General features: G+C 46.4%; 2 protein-coding genes across 2 annotated transcripts in view; both read right to left on the bottom strand.

Annotated features, from left to right (window-relative positions):
- The window catches only part of LOC146822354 (uncharacterized), a 160302-nt gene extending 142604 nt beyond the window's left edge, over window positions 1-17698 (bottom strand). The window contains exon 1 of the mRNA XM_085613449.1: window positions 17564-17698. The gene's annotated coding sequence lies outside the window, so the exon portion shown is untranslated. The remainder of the gene's footprint in view (window positions 1-17563) is intronic.
- Window positions 1-24785, bottom strand: part of LOC146822353 (uncharacterized) — a 74515-nt gene that overhangs the window by 1635 nt on the left and 48095 nt on the right. The window contains exon 2 of the transcript XR_014963261.1: window positions 17564-17784. The gene's annotated coding sequence lies outside the window, so the exon portion shown is untranslated. The remainder of the gene's footprint in view (window positions 1-17563; window positions 17785-24785) is intronic.

The following is a 24785-nucleotide window of genomic DNA, read 5'->3' as shown; positions in this document are numbered from 1 at the left end:
GTAGACCAAGAATCGGTGAAAATATGACATGTGCCAGGTAACTCTTGTTTCAAAACTTGATAAACAGCATAAAGTTCAGCAAATTGACTGCTCTTACCTTCACCAGTTGTGCTCAGCAGTTTTTGTGTGATCGGATTATAGGACACTGCCTTCCAGTGCCGTTTCGTCCCTATGAACCTTGCTGAACCATCCGTAAACCAGACATGGTTTCTGTCCTCTGCGGACAAATCATCAAAAGGTCTACCCCACTTGACAGGAGACTCCTGTACTAAAGGTACGGAACATTCACTCTCAGTCTCAGTCGATGGCGCTCGCGCCACCTGCTCATGTAAAGATGCAACTCCTTTTTGTCCCACACGCGCCCTGTCTTGTATATACCATTTCCATTTAATCACACTTGCCTCTTGAGCATGTCCAATTCGGTGAGTTTTCGGCGAACTCATAACCCACTGCATGATAGGAATTTCAGGTCGTAAAACTATATCATGTCCCAAAGTCAATTGCTCGGTATCCACCAGAGCCCAATAACATGCAAGTAACTGTTTTTCAAAAGGTGTATAACGCTCACCAGCATCAGGTAACTTTTTGGTCTAGAAACCTAACGGTACTCTACTCCTGCCTTGCTTCTGCCACAAACTCCAATTCGCATAAAGGCCCTGTACAGACACATTCAAATCCACATCACCATCACATACAGGCCATAAATCCAAAGCATGCTGAATTGCCTCTTTTGCTAGGTTGAACGCATCTTGCTGTGGTTTATCCCATTCAAATGCATTCTTTTTACGAGTGACACGGTACAAGGGGGCTAATATTTGACTCAAATGAGGAATATGCTGACGCCAAAAACCAAACAAACCAATGAAGCTTTGGGCTTCTTTCCTATTCCTCGGAACTGCAAAATCAAGAATTTTCTGTTTAACCTGAGGGATCACTTCACGGTGCCCTTCATGCCAATTAATACCCAAAAATTTTACAGCCTGGGACGGGCCTTGTAATTTATCTGGGTTGATTTCCCAACCTTTCTCACGCAGGCACTCAATGACTCTGTCCAATTGGGTCTGAACTTCCTCTTGTGTTTCGCCTTGGATCAAAACATCATCAATATAATGACACATCTGAATTTGTGGATGAACCGGTACCTCAGCCAAATGCTCTGCCACCAGCCGGTGACATATCGTAGGACTATGCACATAGCCCTGAGGAAGACTTCTAAACGTCATCTGACGCCCATTCCACGTAAAACTGAACTGTTCCTGACACTCAGGGGCAATCGGAATCGAAAAGAAAGCATTAGCAATATCAATGGACGCATACCATGTACCTGGATGTTTTTGGATTCTTTCAATTAAAGTAATGACATCCGGTACTGCAACAGTCAAAGAGGGTGTGTGTTTGTTCAATTCTCGATAATCAACAGTCATGCGCCAAGAATTATCACTCTTACGTACAGGCCAAACAGGATTATTCCAAGCAGAAGTAACTGGGGTTATAACACCTGCATCCACCAACTCCTGAATAGTGGTACTAATCTCCTCATGACCACCTGGAATACGATACTGCTTCTGACAAACCACTTTTGTCGCCTGAGGAACTTTTATGGGGGGCATTCTTAAACGACCAACCCGTATAGGCCTAGACGATATATAATGCGTAGTTCCAAATTGGTAACATCCATCATCTAAATGCAAAGTCATTCCTTTCAAAATATCAATTCCAATTATGAATTCTAAGAGTGGCACCACTAGTACAGAGTATTCTTTTCTAGGGATTCTACCTATTCTCATTTCAAGTAAAGTTTGAACTGCAGGAGTTTCCTTTCCACCTAATCCGGTAATTGTAAAAGGCTGACCTGTAAACTTCTTTGATTTTCCATGAATAAGAGTGGCCTCCGCTCCTGTATCTACCAATGCTCGGGCCCTTTGGATATTACGATGTCTCCAATAAATTTCAATATCTACATAGGGTCTATTATCTCTGTGAGCCCATCTGTGTACTGGAGCTTGACCTATTTCCTAGTCATGCTTACTGCATTCTGTGTACCAGGATAAATCAGGATAAAGACTGTCACGTTTCTTAGGTATCGGTACCTCCTGTTCATATCCATTCCCAGTACGAAATGGATTTGTGTCTTCTGCATTGTACTGCGGGTTTCGATCGGCCAAACTATGACGATCCTCTCTCCTCCTCAACTCAGGGGATTGATCCCTATCATCTCTACGTCTGCTGTAAACATAATCATTTCTCCCCCTTTCTCTTACCTCCTCTCTCTCTCCGTCTCTCTCACGACGGGGGGACATATCACGTACATAACGTCGATCATCACGACGAACAGAGCGCCCACGGCGGTCATCATCACCGCTACCGTCAGAACCACCACGATCACATTCAGTCGTCCGAACACGCCGGGCACCCTCCTTCCGATCCAAGCCACGTTTGCGAAACAACTCCCACAAACGAGCAGTAGTCTCACCGTCAATGTCCTCCCTCCGCACACCATCGGCCAGAAGACCAGAAAAGATATCACGTCTAGTAAGTTTATTGTCACCAGGAGTACGAGTGTCAGGCCGGGACTGACGTTCAGGTTTAAACCACTCACCCAACTCACCGAGTTGGCGTACCGATTCCAGTACCGTAGATAACACGTTACCAGTCTGATTAATCAATAAAGTCATCATGACCTGCTTATAGGCAACAGGGGAAGAACGAATGATACGATTCCGCACAGAAGATGTCAACAAACCATCAAGCAATCTGTCAGCAGTACCCAGAAAAATTGCCGTTTTCATCACCTCCTCTTTGAGACGTTGTGCAGCGTCGCGCAAAGTATACCACGGTTTGTCATTCACAGGCCAATCAGACTCAGTCGGATACTTTTGATTACAACCCTCAGTCGCCAATTGAAGTAAAGAAATTTGACCACCACCATTATAGTTACGAAAATGATCCTGTACAGTAGAATCCGAACTCAAGGAACAAAACTTCAAACAATCGCCATTATCTAACATAATGCCAGCAGCGCCCAGTTCATAAAGGCGCACCATCCATGTGAGCAAGGTCTCACCAGCTCGCTGCCGAAATCGCTGCAAAATATCACTAATTTCTTGTTGAGTAAAGTCCTCTAAAGAGTCTAAAGAAACACCCTGCGGAGCAGCGGGAGACTGCTGCAACTTCCGACGAAAAACTGGATGCACCGAGACCGCGGGACGAGCATCACAAGGAGCTCGACCAGTACACGTAGAGGAACAATCAGTGGAAGAAGCATCGACCCCGCTCGAAGGACGAGCGCAATCACGGGGTGCACCATCAGAGGCGCAAGAAGCAGACCTACAATCACGGCCGGAGCGAGAGGACTCGCGCTTGGCAGACTCCTCACCCGAGGAAGGAGAATCACTCGAGTTCCAGATATTACCATCCCATTCATCAGGATTCCAATCCAGTCCGGCTTTCGCCACGACCAGACGCACCTTTCGCGTCGAAACCCGACCACGCCGATTCTTGTATTTATAACGAGCAATTCGCACAGCCGCCCTCTCGGCAATAGTTTGGTACGTCTCAAGTTTGTCAGCAAGCAACTTATTTTGACACCGCAACAAAGTATGAGAATTCTGAATCTCAACAAAGTGCGCTTCCACATCCTTAAGAGATATCTGTAACTTCAACAACCTCTCATGCAGAATCCTGTACGCAGACAGAACAATCCAACCTCTGCGCCCCAAAATGGGAATCTCCTCACCCTTCGAGACGGGTGCCTTCTGTAAACAAGTAATCACATTAGCCGGCTCCGCCAGCTCCAAAGAAGAATTCCAATTCTCACTCAAACCAGTAGAATCAGCCCACTCACGGGCTAAGGCTTCATAAGGCGTTGAATCCCATCCGGGAATATCAACGGGCAACTTAAAAGTAGATTTAGATTTTCTAGAAAACATAGTGAAAAAGAAAGAAGAAAAGAAAGAAAAAGAAAAGAAAGAAGAAGAAAAGCTAGACACACAAGTATACCACAAAGAATATACAAACAAAACCACGCACACGCCGAAAGCAAACACGATATAACACGACGCACACAGGTTTCGAAAACGGTTCGTGACGCCAAATGTTCTGCTTGGGTCTTCGGATCAGATAGAACCCGCTCAGCAGAGCCTCTCTAACCCAGCCAGAACGTTACCCCGTCCCTAGGGCCTATTCACAGTAAGTAACCACATGTATATACCACCTAAGGACAGGGAATTCCTACTATATATATATATATATCTTATAATACACAAGTGGCGGCCTCGCGATCCCAAACGGACCCAGGACTTCCTACCCAGACGGCAGCCTCAGCCTCGCGATCCCAGACGGACCCAGGACTTCTTACCCAGACGGCAGCCTCAACCTCACGGTCCCAAACGGACCCAGGACTTCCTACCCAGACGGCAGCCTCAGCCTCGCGATCCCAGACGGACCCAGGACTTCCTACCCAGACGGCAGCCTCAGCCTCGCGATCCCAGACGGACCCAGGACTTCCTACCCAGACGGCAGCCTCAGCCTCGCGATCCCAGACGGACCCAGGACTTCCTACCCAGACGGCAGCCTCAGCCTCGCGATCCCAGACGGACCCAGGACTTCCTACCCAGACGGCAGCCTCAGCCTCGCGATCCCAGACGGACCCAGGACTTCCTACCCAGACGGCAGCCTCAGCCTCGCGATCCCAGACGGACCCAGGACTTCCTACCCAGACGGCAGCCTCAGCCTCCCGATCCCAAACGGACCCAGGACTTCCTACCCAGACGGCAGCCTCAGCCTCGCGGTCCCAAACGGACCCAGGACTTCCTACCCAGACGGCAGCCTCAGCACAAGTTCATCCTATGATTACCATAACATACAACTATTTATCAGATCACACAAGAACTGCCAGTTTGAGCACAACCTGTTCTCTGGTTCGAGGGGCTCCTCTCTCCCTTATTCAGTTACCACTTACCTGATCAGGGTTAACATCTGTCCATGTCAAGTCACAGCTGACTAGAAGAATAGGCTACCCTCTTATACAAGAACACGCAGCACATGTTGATTCACTACAAACTGGGTACTTTATTACTCATTACATACGCAATCACATAACATTACTATGTAACACATAACCTGCAAAGAAAAGTGAAAGATTAGGTTGTACACTCTAATAAGAAAGGGGTCAACATCACCTTAGTCGTGTGTAGCCTGCACTCAATGGTCATCTAGGTTCCCTTCTCGTCTGTGCCTCGGCTCGCCTGGAAGTCACACCTCCGCAGTCACGGATCTGTTCCCTTCTCCCTTCTCCGAGTCACTGGGACCTCTTCCTCATCGGCTACTCTCTCCTCTCTGGCTATTCTGCTAGAAGAGTATCTGTCTCTCGGTTTTTCTCCGCCTTCAAGTTTGTCATCTGTCTTCCCTGGAATAAGTAGTAGCTTTACTGCTAACGGCTAGATGCCGCCTACGGACTGAAGAAAGTGCCAGTATCTGCCTCAGACTTTCACTAATATAGAGGTGCATTTCCTCATGGAAAATTCCGGCCCGTAACCTGCCGCCCACCAAATTCTTGTACCTCCCCGTACCAAGGACACGTTCCCAGCCGGCCGGCCTGATGTAGTGTCTTTGGCATGAAGAAAAATACAATCCTTCGATAAGGGCCGGCCTGAACCGGTTCTCTCCAAGCGAACAACACCTCATAACTAAAACATAACTCTTGACCTAGAAGAATCCCAAGCTGCCGGAGCAGAAAGAAAGATGGAGTCTCTCCCGTTTGAGGCCTACCAGGCCTGAATTCAGCACGGCTCCATGAAATACCCTCACTACAGGACAGGTTATCCCTAATACTAACGAATCTATCCCCTGGGATATGTGTGCAAGCCCTGATCTATGGGGAAGAGCACAGAATCATGTCGAAGTGCCTAGTAAATAGGCTCCATTCACTACTCTAACCCTTAGACTTGGATGGTAAGAGACTGAAGTCACACTAGTCACCCTTTAACACAAAAAGGCCGGGAAAATCGAGCAGTACAAACGGTAAAGTTGATTTTATTATTACAAGTTTGAAAATGCCTCTTTTAGACTACTGGCATTTTCCTGCCCGTTGCTCTTTGGGCCTGCAGCCTGTCTTGGGTCTCATGACTGGGTGTAGCTGACAGTTAGTGGGAATAGTGGAGCCTAAATGAAGGGGAGGGGGTGGAACTAAGCACAGCCCCACTTGCACCTGAACAAGCCGTGCCCTGACTCCTCACAATTGGCTAAATGAGCCTATATTGACAGTGCAACCAGCTTGGAGCCAGGGCAGGTTCGGCAGGAAAATCCCAGAACTTCAAGGACTTTTCCAGAAACTTCTCCCACCTTCTGTGAGCAAGGCACCAGGTTATAAAAATAGGGCTCTCTGACCCACCAAGTCAGCACACATCTGGGCCTGTGGATATTCTGCCAGGAAGGACAACTGCTCTGCTGCTGAAGGACTGCTACTCTGTGGGAATGCTACTCTATCAACAATGCTTTTCTGCTGTGCTGCCCTGCCTGCTGCTTGGTGAGAAGGACTGGACATTCACCACTTGAACCTAGGTGACTCAAAGGGCTTGACTGCTTGCCTCCTGTTCTGCAGTCTCAGGGACAAAGACTGCCTGCAAGTCTCCATCCACCACCTGGACTCTACCAGCTCTGAGTCCTACCCTGCCAAGTGGTGCCACTGGACTGTTGGAAGTGGGCCTAAGGTGCTCTGCCTTCTGTGGACCTCATCAGAACCAAAGCAAATAAACGCTGCACCGACCATGCACCAGGATTTAAGGAATTGAGTTTAGCAGCCTAAGTGGGTCCCTGTAGCCTGTCGGCCTCAAATTATGACCTTGTCCGGGTCCGGGCTGACCAGAAAAGCACAGTTGGCGCTATGCGCTTTATGCGCTAGTTTTACCTAAACCTTGAAAATTTCAGAACTCCGGATCTATGAATTGGATTTTGGTCTTGTTTTGTTCAATAAATCAAGCTCTACTTTTTTAACCGGGTGTGGATTATTTTAGTGTGGTGTTTTCACTGTTGTACTGTAATAAGTGTTTCCCAAATACTTTGAACATTGCCTCTTAAGTTAAGCCAGACTGCTCTGTGTCAAACTACCAGGTTAATTTAGGGTGTGTATCTGGCTTACCCTTACTAGGATTGTGGTCCCTGTCAGGAGAGGTTGCATTTCTCTGCCAACTAGAGACCTCAATTTCTAACACCATTCAAAGTCGCTTCTCCTTTTAAGCTCGGTTTTTGGGCCAACACCCATGTGACTTTCTTCAGGAGAAAGATAACACCTCCTCCCAGTGCCCGCCCCTACTGTATCCTTTCCTGGGAGTCGTTAACATGTCTCCCCCCGGAGAGCAGAAAGCTGACTCAGCAACAAGACCGGATGTGCAGCCAGTAAGGTCAAGGAGGATTAAAAGCAAAACAGTGGCAGCTTTGTAAAAGTTGCAGACCACAACTGGTTACATTAATTTGTTAATAAGCTGTTTGATACTTTTGAGTATAAACTATGGTCACACCATTTCAGATTTAGCAAAACTGGAGGGTGAGCGTGTAACTCTGCACTGTTTAGTGTCAGAATATCTCAAATACATGTTGTACCCATGAAATATGCTGCACCCTGCCGTAGGGCTCTCTTGGCATGACATAGAGCTGACTTGCACAGTATAGCAGGAGACATGGCTCAGGCCAGCAGTTTAAAACCACTCCTCCAGTTTGCAGTGGTGGACTGGGAGACTAGTTTTACTTGCATCACATCCAGTGTGGCACAACCAGTGCTGCAATCTCTAGGGGTGACCTTCTAACTTACCTGCTGTGGGTACCATATAGTAGGGATTTACAGGTAAGTCAGCTTATACCAATTCGGTACACGACAATTCAATTTACACATTCTGGGGTCAGGGCACTGGCAATGGGGTCTGGTTAGCAGGCCTCAGTGCTCTCTCAGCGTCAATAAAACCAGCAGCATCAGTCCAAATTCTTGGGGGTGACCTAACACAAAGAGGCATTTCTTTACAGTGGTATTGAGTGGATGCCAGGCGATGGGGCTGTTGCAGGGAGAATGGGACCCGCCTGTTGTTCCTTTAACATAAGAACCTAACGTGAAATAAAGAAGACACCTCTGACCTGCATGACTCTTGTATGAAGACCCTAGCCTCCGACCACAACAAAGCTCTTGACACTGAAATGAGGGGAGCAGAGACAGGGCTTCTTTAGTTATTCCTTGAGCCCCTTTAGTAAGTAAGGAGCTGCTCATTAGTCTTCCCGAGGACTGCCATTTGGTGGATGGTAGGAGTGAGGGGTGGGACTGCAGACTCTGTTGTGAAAGGTGAGGAATCCCTTTGGTGATGCCTGCTCATTGCCATTTGCCCCTGATTATAACTTTGATGGGCTAAGGACAGTCAGGTGCTGAAACCGCACACCTCTTTGGGTCTCTGTTGTGAATTGTCTAGAAAGCAGATGACTCTCCTGTGTGGAATACCACTCTACGCAATGCCTGTATGTGTACAACAGCCTAGAACAGACAATGTGTCAAGGGCTGGAGTCTGACACTGTATCCTCGAGTTATTCTTCCACCAGTGTTGGGTGAGATCTGAGCAACCCTTTCCAGTAGCCACATGCTGTCCAAGGAAAGCAGTCTCACTGGACAACTGGTGCCTTCCAGAATGAGCCCCCAAGAAGGAAAAAGCTGCAAGGACAAAAGACCTTCACTAGTCACTGGTGCTGAATCCGGTGGAATCAGGAATCCCAGGAGAAAGGAGTTCGATCATCAACAGGAGAAGCACTGTGCTGACAAACCAGGATTTGGAGGAAGGAGACAAGCCAGGTACAGAAGGGGAGAAGTATGTGATGAAAGAAATCTGAAAGGGTTGCGGCATGCCTTCGTTCAGGTCTTGGCTGTTTATATGCTTCCCAGACAGAAAGCTAAATCACAATACTCTCCTCACCATCTTGGAATAGGCTAGTCTGAAGGAAAAGATAGAAAAATAGCCATCTTGGATAGGAGCACAGAAAAATACTCTGCATCACTTCCTGAAAGGTCAACTGAAAAGAAAAAGACATGGACGCCAAGTAACCCCAAAAGAGCGGCAATATTCAGGGCCCAGATGTTGCAGGAATGCTGACAGATGACACACTAGAAATGAGTGTCCCTTCACAAATGGAAAAGCACACTTCTGGAAGTTCTTGCAACGCAGGTAAGTACCACAGGACTCACGAGTCTCTGAGGCACTCACGGTCGCAGTCTTGAGGGTCATTGAGAGGCAGGCATGACAGTATACCCGTCTCCTGGTTTATCTGTGTTTGTCTGAAAAACTGACAGACCAAGTCTGAAGCATGAACAGTAGACGTATCTTCCCAAAATTCTTCACTAGCAGAGTACCCTTTCCAGTTTATCAATAACTGCAACTTCTTGGGAGATCTTTGAATCATAGATGTTGTGCACATCATGTTCAAGAGAATTGATTTTGTAATGCTTTAAAAAAAATATTTTGCTCTTTTAAAAATATTAATCAAGGTAACAAGTTAGAGTCCACTTTAAAATCATGCAGTGACATTTGGACACAGGTTTTTAATGGTAGGGAAATATGCATAAGGTGTACAATCTCAGTTCACACAATTTACAGTTTTTTGGTCAGTTTGACAGCAAGAGGGTTAATTTTTCTTATAATCAGAGTTACATTACATAAACAAGCAATCAACAGACACGTACATCTTCCTACAATTCAGGTTGATGTTACATATACAGATCTAGAGCTGCACAGGAAGGCTGGCAAGTAATTTTGTAAAGGCCCCTAAATATTTCTAAGCCAGTTCAGAACCCCTCTCTTCCTCCAGTTGATAGTAACCCTGTTCTCAGCACATAAATGGACAATGGCAGTAAGTTTTCAGGACGACTTGGAGACATCCTTTACATATCCTAGCAGTGCCATCATGCATACATCAGCACTTTATCCATACAACAACTGTACATTTGTGTAAACAGCTTTGCCAGGCTAGGGATCACAATAACCAAAGTGAAGGGATCCCAATATACTGGGCCATCTGTCATTTTCTGGAGTAACTCCTTCCTATAGTATCTTATAGTGATATAATTCAAAGTTGGGAGCTCGAATCCCCCATGCTTATATGGCAAGTGCATCTTGCTCCACGCTATTCCGGGCTGCCCACCTCCCCATAGCGATTTTATTAACTGAGAATATCCTGATTCAGCTTTATTTAGTGGGATCTGGATATTCTGAAATAGATGTAACAGTTTAGGGTGCAGCACCATCTTCATAAGGCAATTCCCCTGTCACTGATATCAGCACTTTGATCCATCTATCCGTTTAGTACTTTGGTCACGCACTTCCCATAGTTTTCACTATTTATTGTGGACAAATCCTAATAATGCCCAACTCCCAGGTATTTTACAGGTTCCAATTGCCACCTCAGCGGTACCTGCATCTCAGGGGTAATTGTCCACCTGGTTAGGGGCATCATTGCTGACTTAGACAAATTGATTTTTAATCCAGACCATTCCTCTAATGTAGTTATTTCAGTAATTATAGGATGAAGATTAGACGCAGAATCCTTGAGCACTAGCAGAATGCTGTCTGCATACATCGAGAGAACGACACTGTGCACATTAATTTTAAGCCTCTGTGGTGGTGGATGAAGGCTGGCGAGTGGCTCCGCAGGTAGGGCAAAAAGAATAGAAGAGAAAGGAAAAGCCTTGCCTGGTGCTCCTATGTATCGATATTGGAGAAGACAATAAATTGTTGACCTTTATTCTTGCCTTCGGGTGGTGTATAGTAGAGTGACCCATTTGAGCACAACTATGCCCACTCCCATCCTTTCTGTTAGAATCCGGGGTCTCTGGTTGGCGTCGGTATGCACTTGCACAAAGCAGGGACCCTTTCCTCTAAGTCAGGGCAAAGGATTACTCATGAAAAATAACCCCTGCTCACCCTCTAGGTAACGTGGCGCGAGCAGTCAGGCTAGATTCCAGAGGGTATGAGGTTAAGCATTTAAGGTATCCCACAACAATCACCAACCCACCACACAGAGACACCAGACTGTATTTGTAAAAATATAATGCTTTATATAGACTCTTCAGCTGGCTTTCAAATACAGTCTTCTTAAGTTTTAAATAGGATTCCAGTTACTTGGTAGGTTCTTAGAGGCCACAGTTCTTTACAAGGCACACTTTGGGGGCAATATACACCTTCTTGGGGCCTGTGCGCGTTGAAGCATCGTCCGTACGGGTGTGGGTACGCGTCATACCACTCTTCGTACGGACCGTACACTCCTCAGGACGCCTCCCTGCGATAACTCATGCTTCCCGCGTGAATAGGCGGACGGGGCCGTACGGACCGTACAGACAAAGGTACGGGTCGTACAGGTGTCCGTACGCGCCGTACACTCAGGGCTGCTTCCTTTGCAATAGGTCACGCTTCCCGCGGGGATCAGCATACGGGGAAGCCAGTCCGGACCGCACAGTCGAAGGTACGAGTCGCACCAGGGAGTTTGAGGCGCACAGTACCTTAGTTCTTGAGGGAAAGTTCGCAGCGGCCTCGGCAGTCACTGGGGGGGTCGTCCCACGTCGCGGTGCAGTCTTTACTTACAGAGGACCACGGTGCTTGGGGGGGTGCCTCGGGACTTCCACAGCTCGCCTCTAGGGGGGAGGAAGGAGGGGCGGCTCGGGGGTGAATTCAGCACGCAGCGCTGCAACGTCGTCCAGTGATGGCGAACCAGTGGGCGTCAGACCTTGCGATGGGTTCTACGGCTCGGGGGCCACAGAGCCTCGGTGCTCAGAGGAAACAAGCCTGTCTTACGGTGCGAGCTCCGGCTCGAGGGGGCAGCAGTTTACTTTGATCAGGCCAGTCAGGGCAGGCCGTCACGGTGCTCACAGCAGCACAGTCGGGCAGAGGTCGCGGTGCTCTGCAGGATGGGGCGCAGTCTGGTTCCTGAAGGCCAGCATGTAACTATATACATTCTGGGGAGGTTTCCTGGGAGATTGCTCCCAGCCTTCCTTGACCAGACTAAGAGGTCCTCGTACTGGGTGGCCATACAGAAGCTCAAAGGGACTGAACCCTAGAGACTTCTGTGGCACCTCACGGTACGCAAAGAGAAGGCATGGTAAGAGGACGTCCCACTTACGCCTCATGGATTCCTCAAGAACCATAATCATGCCCTTCAGGGTTCGGTTGAATCTCTCAACCAACCCGTTTCCTTGGGGATGGTAAGGGGTGGTGAACTTGTAGGTTACACCACACTCTTGCCAAAGGGATTTCATATATTTCGATATTAAATTGGTGCCGCTGTCAGACACCACTTCTAGAGGGAATCCTACTCGTGAGAAAATTCCCATCAGTGCCCGTCCCACCACGGGGGCCGTCACTGTCCTCAGAGGGATGGCTTCAGGGTACCGGGTGGCATGGTCCACCAAGACCAGGATGAACCTGTTGCCCATGGCTGTCTTGGAGTCCAGTGGCCCCACAATGTCAATCCCCACTCGCTGGAATGGGGTACTGACCACAGAGAAAGGTTGGAGTGGAGCCTTTTGCTTCCTTCCACTCTTACCACTTGCCTGGCAAGTCTGGCAGGTCCTACAATGAGCATCTGAGCTCTTGTGCATTTGAGGACAATAAAAGTGGGTGACAAGCCTCTCATAGGTCTTGTCCTGACCCAAATGCCCTGCTAATGGCACATCGTGAGCCAGCCCCAGTAGGAAGGCTCGGAACTTCTGGGGTACCACCAGCGCACGGGCTCACCCAGGTTCAGCAACCTTAGGCTCTGAGGATAGGAGGTCATTCTCCCAGTAGATGAAATGTGTACCGGACTGATCACCATTGGCCTGGGCTGCAGCCTGCTGCCGCATACCCACGAGAGAGGGGCATTCTTTCTGCTCCCTGCAGAATTCCTCCCTGGAGGGGCCTCCTTCTTGCTGCCAATGGGTCAGCTCTGGCAGGTCCTCCAGTTCGGCTATCTGTTCCCCGGTAGGCTCCAGGGCGCTTGCGACAAGCAGGGATCCATTCCTCTAAGTCAGGGCAAAGGATTACTCGTGAAAAATAACCCCTGCTCCCCCTCTAGGTAACGTGGCGCGAGCAGTCAGCTAGATTCCAGAGAGCATAAGGTTAAGCATTTAAGGTATCCCACAACAATCACCAACCCACCACACAGAGAAACCAGACTGTATTTGTAAAAATATAATGCTTTATATAAACTCTTCAGGTTGGCTTTCAAATACAGTCTTCTTAAGTTTTAAATAGGATTCCAGTTACTTGGTAGGTTCTTAGAGGCCACAGTTCTTTACAAGGCACACTTTGGGGGCAATATACACCTTCTTGGGGCCTGTGCATGTAGAAACGTCGTCCGTACGTGTCGTACGGGTGTTGGTACGCGTCGTACCACTCTTCGTACGGACCGTACACTCCTCGGAACACTTCCCTGCGATAACTCACGCTTCCCGCGTGAATAGGCGTACGCGGACGGGGCCGTACGGACCGTACAGACGAAGGTACGGGTCGTACAGGTGCCCATACGCGCCGTACACTCAGGGCTGCTTCCTTTGCAATAGCTCACGCTTCCCGCGGGGATCAGCGTACGGGGAAGCCAGTCCGGACCGCACAGTCGAAGGTACGAGTCGTACCGGGGAGTTTGAGGCGCACAGTACCTTAGTTCTTGAGGGAAAGTTTGCGGCGGCCTCGGCAGTCGCTGGGGGGCCGTCCCACGTCGCGGTGCAGTCTTCACTTGCAGAGGACCACGGTGCTTGGGGGGGGCGCCTCGGGACTTCCACAGCTCGCCTCGAGGGGGGAGGAAGGATGGGCGGCTCGGGGGTGAATTCAGCGCGCAGCGCTGCAACGTCGTCCAGTGATGGCGAACCGGTGGGCGTCAGTCCTTGCGATGGGCTCTACGGCTCGGGGGCCACAGAGCCTCGGTGCTCAAAGGAGACAAGCCTGTCTTACGGCGCGAGCTCCGGCTCGAGGGGGCAGCAGTTTACTTTGATCAGGCCAGTCAGGGCAGGCCGTCACGGTGCTCACAGCAGCACAGTCGGGCAGAGGTCGCGGTGCTCGGCAGGATTGGGCGCACAGGTTCTCTGGAGTCAGGAGGGCAATTCACTAGCAGCAGCTTCCTTTTCCTCTTGGGAGGGGTAGCGCCCACTGTTCCTGGGGCGCAGTTCAGGGGGCAAGTTCACCAGCAAGCCCTTGGACATTGTTCACACAGCACAAGTTGATTCAAAAGTCTTTCTCAGTCTTTTCCTCTCCTTCTTGCAGCAAGGCACTCACCACAGGCCAGTCTCTCAGGCTTAGAGACAAGGTCCTCCTCTTCAGGCAGAGTTTCTTCTTGGCGTAAACAGGATCTGATTTCTTAGGAGCAGGGCTCCTCCTTTAATACACAGTTTCTTTTGTTCTTTGTCGCCAGGGGGCTTGTGCCTGGCTCAGTCCAGTTTTGGAGCACTTTGTTGTGGTGACTCTGCTCTTTCCTTTCAGTGCACAGGGCAGAGACATCAGCCGCTCCACAGGGGGCGGAGCCAGCATTGTGGTGGCAGAGCACAGGTCTATTCAGAGTCAAGGTGTACTCCTCCCACCCATCCTGGTGTAATCTCTCTACCCAGCACCTGGCAGCCAGCCTGTCTCCTGGAATTCCCCAGCGCTGCCCCTCACTGAAACTAGGCAGCACACACACACACAAAGCAGAGGCGGACTGAAATGGCTAAGCAAGTAAATACTAACTTCCTAAAAGTAGTATTTACAATCACAGGATATTAAAATAAACTTTACTAAAAGAAGTATTTTATTATTCTGAGTTCAGGCATACTAAACTTGACTTTCTACCATGCTCTCTGAGTCCGCTGGGATTATAGAGTGTAATAATTCCAGCAGCCCATTCTGGCCTATGGAGAGCAGGTAGCCTTCAATAGTGAAAAACGAAAATGGCTGTAATTCACTATTAGGACATGCCACACACATCAGGGCATGTCCTACCTTATGCCTACAATGCACCCTGCCCTTGGGCCTACCAGAGGGGTGACTAATATGTAGTTAAGGGAAGGTTTGGGGACTGGCAAGTAGGTGCACTTGCGCAGTCAGCATGACAGTACCAGACTGCACGCAGGATCTGCAATGGCAGACCTTAGACACATTTTGCTAGGCCGCTTCTGTGGGGGGCACAACCGGTGCTGCAAGCCCACCAGCAGCATTTGCATTTACAAGCCCTGGCACTCCTGGTGCACTTTACTAGGGGCTGATAGTAAACGAAATAAGCCAAACATGGACACCAATCAATGTATACACTTTTCATAGGGAGCACTTGCACTGTGGCACTGATCGGCAGTGGCACAGTGCCCTGAGCAGCTAACACCAACAAAACACATGAGGCACATCAGCAAAAAGTGGAAGGGAAACTCACGCCAAGGTGTTAGGTCTAACACTTTCTATTAGTGTGAGTAAGAAGGGCCATTCTACAGAATCAAAAGCTTTGGTTGTGTCTAAAAACACTGATACTGCCTCAATGTTTGTGTCGATTTGGCAAGTAACTGAAAAATGTGTGCTCAGGTTGTTAATCCCCCTGGAATGAACCCTGACTGTTCTGGTACGACTAGTCAAGGCAAAAGAAAGGGGAAGTAACCTGTTTACAACAATTTTAGCCAGCATTTTGTTGTCAACATCTTTTAGTGACAATGGGTGGGATGATCACACCTATGCGGTGGCTTGCCAGGTTTTAGTAATGTAATCACAATGGCTTCCCACATGGTTGGGAGTAGGGTACCTGTCTCAAGCCTCATTGTACACTTCTAGTAGAAATGAAGAAAGTTCTGTTGCATATTCTTCATAAAACTCAACGGGAGCTTGTCACCACCTGGGGCTAAAACATTTCCCATTGATTTTATTGCAGACTTAATCTCTTGAGAAGTGATAGGGTTGCACAGTGTCTTCTTTTGGACAGTTCAATTCATACCAGGGTCGTCCTTTCCAGATATGTGCATATACCCTGGACAGGAATATTCGTCGTGGCAGTGTAAAGTTCTGTATAAAAATCTAATTTCAATATATGCACCATCCTGGGCTTCTAGTGCAACTATGTCTGAAGTCAACCATATTGGTCAAATCAGAAAGTGTACCGCACAAGTGCCTCCCCCACCCCTCGCCGCACCACTGAGCAGTAGTTTGCTTATCTAAGAATTTAACTTCACTGTCCACTGCGTCACAGAGATTCAGCCTTTTTAGGTTTAATATAGCTCTGTGTTTGTTGGGCTGAAGTACTCACAAATTCTCATTCTAGCGATTATATTTCTTGCTCTAGGTGTAACATTCTATTTCTCGCCGATCTTAATATCAAGTGACTTTAGATATGCATTCTTCTCTAATATTGGGTCAAAATGTTTCCCACAGTGTAGCCACAGAGGCAACCGCGACCTGGATTACTGTGAAGTGGGATAAAATCCCTTGGCGGGTTTCTGTTTAAAGACTGGGTCTGACAGCTCAAATGACTGCAGCCACTACATTCTATGTATCCCCACATAGTTGGCGAAGGTCAAAGTCATCAGAATCGGAGAATGATGAGACAAAATCCTAGGTAAATGTGTTATAGTTTCCCCCGAACCCATCTAATCTCTAGATCCTAACCAGTAAACGATCCTGGAAGATATTCCGTGTACTATGGAATGGAATGTATACACTCTGGATTTGGGGCATTCATCACAGTGCACACTTGGGTGTGTCGGCTGGACCTGCTGCCAGTGCTATCCAAATCAGCTTGCAGCATTAAAGTATTCTCCACATATTACATAGCGAGTGGAAGAGGTCACAAGCCTGTCTCTAGCTTTAGTTTACAAAAATTGGGTTGTCGAGTTTGGGACCATGCTTATTGAACACAACAACACACCGGCCACCTCCATAACAGAACATGTCCAGAGGACTGTATCACAAGCCTTGTTCAACCAATATCACACTTACCTAGCAAAGGAGGACTGGGGAGAGAAATGGAGGTACGAGCTACATCGTTTGGCAAAATGATTAACAATCACAGAAGCAGAACGCGTCTCCTGAATTACTGCAACATCCACTTTAAGTCTATTGAGGTACGCGATCATCAGTCGAGCCTTGTGGTGGTCATTCACCCCTCTCACATTCTAGGTGGGCAGCTTAATCTTACATTCGGGGCTTGCCCTAATCATATGTGTTGTGTCTGTAGTTTCAACTCTCTTTCCTCTATGCTTATCTGTCAGATTAGAAGTATTTTTGACATCAAACCCCTCTGCTACCTGTGTTCTAATCAAAGTCATCCAAACAGCTTTCCCAACAAACCCCTACTCAAATAAATTTCATGAATAACTTTGCCAGAGCATTACGGTCCAGCCTCAGTGGCTCGATTGGCATCAATCACATTGTTGCTCAGACTCATGTGATGCTCCACAGTGTTAGTTATAACTGCAGTGTTAGAAGCCTGTCCTTCTTCAAAATCAATGAGAGACGTAACTTGTCTTGAGACTGTGGTTGGTTATTTTAGTCTTAGTAGCTGGTGAACTGTGGGCTGGGTAGACCTTATCTTACTCTAACACTGTCTGTCATAAGCCACCTACCTGGATTCCAGATGATTCCAATGGGGCTACGACTCTAGTTCCTGAATCCTTCCAAGACTTGCCCTCAGGTTAACATGAGGAGATACTGCTCCGATGGCAAATCCCAGGGGTTGGGATGGAGAGAACGTGTAGACTCAAAGATGCTGTAGCTCGTCTACTCAACAGCAACAATGCAGCAGACGTTCACACCAGTCTGATGAAGGGTACCGGCAAATATGGTCCTATAAACAAAAAAAGAATAAGGCTTTAGTCTAGTATTAACTCTATTGCTTAAGGTATCACCTCACGAAAGCTTTTCAAATCTCAACCAACCTTTAGTTTTAGTCTAGTTTTGTTTTCATTTAGATTTTCCATAGAGGCTCCTTTAATCAAACTTTTTGGAAACTGTAGTGAATAGGATTTCAGCCTCAAACCCACAAGCAAATTTGGATGGGGTAGCTTCGCCCAACTCCTCTCTAGCAGAGCCCGGCCAATAGTATATACAAGTTGAACAAAAACACTGAGTACATTTGTTAGCAGCACGATGTGACTGAGCTCAGTGTGTAGTAAAATTAAATATGTTAATGCGTCTCTCCTTTTTCTCTTGTTCTTTTTTCCATCCAGGTGTGAGATTAATGAAGGACGTTCTTTGCAGTGAGGTTGAAGCGGGAGGATCAAGGGAGCTGGCAAAACAGAGTCCCGGGAGCCGGAAAACATGTAAGTGGCAGGAGAAGAGGCTAAGTGAAGGGGAGGAGTGTGGACGGTCTTTTAATAAGACTGCTTTAGAATGTTCATAAAGGTCACATTCTAATTGTTTATAGCAAGAAACAGGTGCAGATGATTAATTTGATGAGGCTGTCTTATCAAAGTGTTTTAGAATGTTAATAAAGGTTGCGTTCTAATTGCTTATAGCAAGGAACAGGAGCAGATGATTAATATGATGAGGCTGTCCTCTAGAAGGTGTTTTAGAATGCTCACAAAGGTTGAATTCTAATTGCTTAGATCAAGGAACAGGTACAGGGGATAAATATGCTGATGGGTGTCTTACAGAAGGTTCACTTTGGGGTAATCTATGCCGGTTGCTTGATGCTTATTCTGGTGGATTTTCTGGATGTTTCCATGGCACCTGAAACCTGACCTTGGATGTGCATTGTAAAATATTTGTAAAAGCTATTAAGCCTTTTCAAACAAACCAGGAAAAACCAGCTGTAGCTAGCTATTACCAACAGCATGTAATATTGTCCAACGTCAGGGTACAAGAAGTTTGTTCATTTATAAGTGTTGGAAGGAATGATATGAGTCATGTCGTATACTGTGATAGTCGAGAGGTGAGCTGTGGCAGGAAACCTGACAGTCACCCCTCCCAAAGGCAGTCTTACAAGTCGTGGTTTGGTGGGGTGGAGGACATGAAATCGTCTCACCACAGACAGGGGGCATGAACCAGGAGGATGGTTCCCAGGAACGCTCTGAAGGGTCATAACATTTCCAATTTATACGGTAATGTACTTTTCCCTGAGATCGTTTAGAATCCAGGATACAGTGAACTTCGCACTCTTGTTGGCCATTAATCAGAATGGCTGGGGTGGGGTATCTTTTCATGTGGTGATTTGGTATGGCTTCATCAGTGAAATGTGAAACACTGGGTGGATAGTGTATTCAGGTGCAAGCCATAGCATGATGGTGACTGGATTAATTATCTTGATAATGTCGTTAGAACCCAAAACTTTGGTCATTGTTTCCTCAGGCCTTCTTGTTGTAGGTGTCATGTTGATAACATACCCTGTCTCCCTCCTTGTGTATACATGCAGGGGTTCTACGCTTGTCATCTTGTGCCTTTATGACCTATTTGGCTTTTGCTAAACTTGTTCTAGCACGTTTTTGAATTTCATGCTGTTGTTCTGATCTTTCTGTGACTGAAGGTAGCATAGTAGAAACTCATGATATATCAATGGGAAGTGCCCAAGGATGTTGTTCTGACATGAAGAAAAAGGGTGTGTAGTTTGAGGCTGAGTGGGTGCTGTTATTATAAGTGAATTCAGCTAAGGGATAGGCCTGATCCCATTGTCCTGTGTACATGGATAGTAAGCATGTTAGTGTAGTTTCTAGGGATTGGTTAAATCGTTCAGTTTGCCCTTCGGTGTGTGGGTGGAAGGCATATGACAAGGCTACTCTCTTCCGAACTTATCCTCCAAAATTTAGATGTGAACTGAACTCCATGATCTGAGATGATTTTAGCTGATAGACCATGCAGTCTTATTATATGATAAATTAATATTTGAGTAAATTCTGCGGCGGTGGGTATCTTTTTGAGGGGGTTGAAATGTGCCATTTTTGATAACATGTCAACAACTACTAGAATGGTAGTGAAGGTATTGCTTGCTGGAAGGTTGGTAATAAAATCCAGACTAATGGTGTACCAAGGAACTGGGGGTATAGGTAGAGGCTGTAATAAGCCTGCAGGTGTAGTCTGAGTGTTCTTGTTTCAACCAGATACATATTCATGTATATCCTTCCGCATGTTGTTTCACCAGATTTTATTGGAAAATTCCTTAGGATTTTCATTATATTTGGTTGTCCTGCTAATGCTGTGTTGCTATTCCATTGACTTACCTGGCGTCTTAATTCTATAGGGATGTTCCGTTTGTGAGCATGAGGGAACAGCTAGTCTGTGACGGTATGGTTAGGTGTTTTGATCCATTCTTCGGCTTTTCGTTTTTGATATTCTTCATGCATGGCCGCCATAACGGTGCCGCCCATTCTGGCTGCAACTATCTTTCCTGGTGGAAGGATAGTAGGGGAGTCTGATGTGGAATGAGAAGAGTGAGCATACCCCAGTCTAGAAAGAACCTCAGACTGTAATTGCTTGGTCCCTGGGTGATAGGTGATGATGAAATCGAACCCACTAAAGAAATGCAGCCATCTCATTTGACAGGGGGTGAGAGCCCTAACAGAGTTAAAGTATTGTAAATTTTTATAATCTGGGAATATTGTGACAGTATGTCCATTCAGTGAACACCAGTTTGATGGCCAGAAGTTCTCTTTCAGCAAGCGTATAATTTTGCTCCGCAAGTAGACGTTTTTGAGAATAAAAAGCTATGGTATGCATGTGGCCAGTTCCTGGTTTCTTTTGAGATAAAATTCCTCCTACGGCTACCTGCGAAGCATCAGCTTCGACGTAAAAGGGCTGTTCTGGATTGGGATGCTGAAGAATGGGTGCGGTGGTGAATTTAGCTTTTAACAGTTGCAACGCCTGATTGGCTTCTGGAGACCACGCAAATGATTGGCCCTTTTTTAGCAGCTATGTTATGGGTGCCACTATTTTTGAAGAGTGTGGGATGAAACAACGATAAAAATTGGCACAGCCAAGTAACTGTTGAATTTCCTTGACATTTGTTGGAGTTGTCCAATTGGGAATGGCTTCTACCTGGGATCCCTAGTGATGCCTGTCGAAGATACGTGATACCCAGAAACTCTACTGACTGTACATGGAAGGAACATTTGAATTTAGCAAAGAGAGCTTTTTAACTAAGGCACTGCAAGATGGCGTGTACATGCTGTACATGTTCTTGTTCTGAGTCTGAATAAATCAGAATGTCTATGTAGACAATTGCACACATCCAAAAACTCCATCAAGACCTTGTTAATGAAATATTGAAATGCTGCCTGAGCATTATATGACCCGAAAGACATAACCGTATACTCAAACAGCACAAACTTAGTCCTAAAGGCGGTTTTCCATTCATCGCCTTCGAGTACAGTGATTAAGTGGTAAGCTCCTTGTAAATCGAGTTTCATGTAAATGGTGGAATTTCTGACCTGTTCAAGTAGTACCGGAATTAACTGGAGAGGATAGCGATTCTTAATAGTCACCTTATTGACCACTCTATAATCCACATAAGCTCTCAACTCCCCATTCTTCTTAGGTACAAAGAAGAGATCTATGCAGCAATCAAAGGCTCTGTGTGGGGGCAGTTCGGTTGCTTTTCACAGGGTCAAAAAGATCTTGAAAGTCCTTACATTCTTTGGGTAGTTTAAGGTTTTCTGTTTCTTGGACCAAGACACAATGCAAGGTATTCACACATCTGGAGCCTCATGGTAGCAGGTCGTAGTGCAGAATGGAGAGTCCAAGGTTACGGTGCGGTATACCCAATTGATTTTTAGATTATAGTGTTCTAGCCAAGGTACTTCCAAAATTACCCCAAAGGTAGGAGTGTCTATTAGATCAAAGATGATTCATTCAGTATGCCCATTATTGCACACTAAGGTTAGAACCTTTGTCTGAAAACAAACTAGTCCAGAAGTCAACTCTGAACCATCTACTGCTCATTCAGGCTCAGGTTTTTCTTTGGGAACTTTGTGAGTCTGAGCATAACAGCTAGGGTTCGATGGAAAAAATTGCCTGTGGCCCCTGAGTCAATAGGCATGGATATTATGTGCCTCTGCTGTGGCGATAGGATTAGTGTGACTCGGAAAGTCAGATGCCGCAGAATTCGCGTTCATACACTGGTCAGTATTGTGAGTTCTGTACGGCTTCTGTCAACAAGACTATCTCCCTTCTGGTAGAGGGCCTAGTTTTCCCTGTTCTTGATTGACCTCTACACTAGCTGCAGTCTTAGTCTTTTTTGGCTTTGCAGAACATTTCCTAGCGAAATGACCAGCTTTGCCACGATGAAGACATAGGCTTGATTTGTGGTGACTTTCCTTTTCCTCATTGGATAGTGGACCACTTATACTTCCTATCTGCATAGGTTCAGTATCAAGAGTCTAACTGTCTGACTCCTTCTTGGTTTTCAGAACAATTACTCTGGTGTCACTGCGAGATCAGTCACCCTTTCGCTCGCCCAATCGGTGATCTAGCTTAACCAAAAGATTAATAAATTCTGCAAAATCATCGAGCAATCAACGAAGCATGAGAGGGAATCTTTAAGGTCATCTCTTAACTCTCGATAGAATAAAGATGTTCTTTTCTCTTCTGGCCAGCACGTTTCTGCCACCAGCCCTTTGAAAGTAGTGATATAAGTCAGCAGGTTGTTAGAATCTTATCGCAGGTGTAAAAAAAAAAAAAAAGGCTGTAAACAAAGAAAATTGCTCATTGTCACTTGCTTGGATAAAAACTAGGCCAGGGCGGTAAATTCCGTTCCACTCGCGGAATTTGCGGAATTTGCGTAATTTCGCGTTCCGCGGAGAACGCGAAATTGCTCAAAAGCCTGCTTTCCGCGATTTCGCGAAATCTTTGCTTGTTTGCGTTCTCAAAATGCGTGTTCGCGAGATATTTCTCCCCGAGCACGCAAACAGCAATTGTGAACAGGAAAAAGCATCGCGAACAAGCAATTCCGCGTGTTCGCGGAATTTCTGCGTGTTCGCGGAGATTTTTTTACCGTTTCGCGGAGATTTGCGTAACGCAATTACGCATATTCCGCCCACCCCTAATAAAAACATGTTTTGCAAATACCTTAGTCATGGCAGCCTTAAAAACAGAATAGTTGTACAACAGGGGATCATTTCTTTCTAATAAAGGAATTGTCCAGTTAGCAGATACACCTCCCAAATAACCCTACTTTAGCAGCGTCATTGAGGAAAGCCTAAGGTTTGCATAGGAAATGTAATTGCCATTGACTCATATAGGTGCAAATTTAGTACTGTCGCCATGAAAGCATCTGGAGCTGCTAAGTGCACAGAACTGGATGTAGAGACTTGTACATGCAGATTCTGGTCAGTACTTGTAAATGCCCCTCTCTGAAATGATTCTTCCAAACACAGGCTGGGTCAAAACTGGGAGACTATCCATGGGTTTAGTATCCCTCCATTGTGTGAAATGTGTCCTTTATTGTTTCAACTCTTCCTTAAGTGTTGCATTTTCTGCTTTTAACCTATTTAGATCTAATTGCAACTGCTGCATTAACTCAGACTGATTGTTAGCGTCATTGAGGTCCCATGATAAGGCACGTGCTAGATTGTCTGTGAATAGTTGGTCTTGATTGGTCATAGCACCGCTTGAAATAAATGTTAGGTGTGTGGCTTAGGCTTCTGTCACTAGCCACCTACCTGGATCCCAGATGATTCCAATGGGGTGGCAACGCTAATTCCCGAATCCTCTGAGACTTGCCCTCAGATTATAGGAGAAGACACTGCTCTGATGGCAAATTTCAGGGGGTAGAGGGTAGGGATGGAGAAAGCGTGTAGAATCAAAGATGCTGTGACTTGTCTACTCAACAGTAACACTGCAGCAGGCATTCACACCAGTCGGATCAATGGTACCAGCAGATATGGTACCTATAAATAAACAAATAATAAGGCTTTAGTCTAGTATTAACTCTGTCTCTTAAGGTATCACCTCACGAAAGCTTTTCAAATCTCAACCAAACCTTTAGTTTTGTTGTTGTTGTTTTCATTTGGATTGTCCATAGAGTCTCCTTTATCAAAATTTTTGAAACTAGTGAGATTGATTTCAGCATAAAACCCACAAGCAAATTTGGATGGGGTTAACCATACCAAACTCCTCTCTGGCAGAGCCCTGTCAACAGTATGTACAAGTTGAACAAAAACACTGTGTACCTTTGTTTGCAGCACGATGTGATTGAGCTCAGCGCGTAATAAAATCAAATCTGTTAGTGCGTCTCTCCTTTTCTGCTAGTTCTTTTTTCCATCCAGGTGCAAGATTCATTCAGGACGTTCTTTATAGTGAGGTCGAAGCGGGAGGATCAAGTGAGCTGGCAAGACAGAGTCCTGGAAACTGGGAAACAGGTAAGTGGCAGGGGAAGAGACTAAGTGAAGGGAGGAGTGTGGCTGGCCTTTAAATAAGACTGCTTTAGAACATTCACAAATGTTGCATTCTAATTGCACATAGAAAGGAATAGGTGCAGATGATTAATTTGATGAGGCTCTCTTCTATAAGATGTTTTAGAATGTTCACAAAGGTCGCATTCAATTGCTTATAGCAAGGAACAGGCCATATGATTAATTTGATGAGGCTGTCTTCTAGGTGGTTTAGACTGTTCACAAAGGTCGCATTCTAAATGCTTATTGCAAGGAACTGTTGCAAGGGATTAGTTTGATGAGGCCTGCCTTCAAGAAGGTTCCAGTTGAGATCATCTATGCTGATTGCGTGATGCTTATTCTGGTGGGTTTTCTGGATATTTCTGTGCCGCCTGAAACCTGACCTTGCATATGCATGGTAAATCATTTGTGAAAGAAATAAAGCCTTTTGAAACAAACAGGAGAACACCAGCTGTATCTAGCAATT

Source organism: Triturus cristatus, chromosome 6 (genome assembly GCF_964204655.1).
Source record: "Triturus cristatus chromosome 6, aTriCri1.1, whole genome shotgun sequence".
Lineage (NCBI taxonomy): Eukaryota > Metazoa > Chordata > Amphibia > Caudata > Salamandridae > Triturus > Triturus cristatus.
The sequence above is the reverse complement of the archived record's forward strand: the minus strand, read 5'-3'. Positions and strand labels throughout refer to the sequence as shown.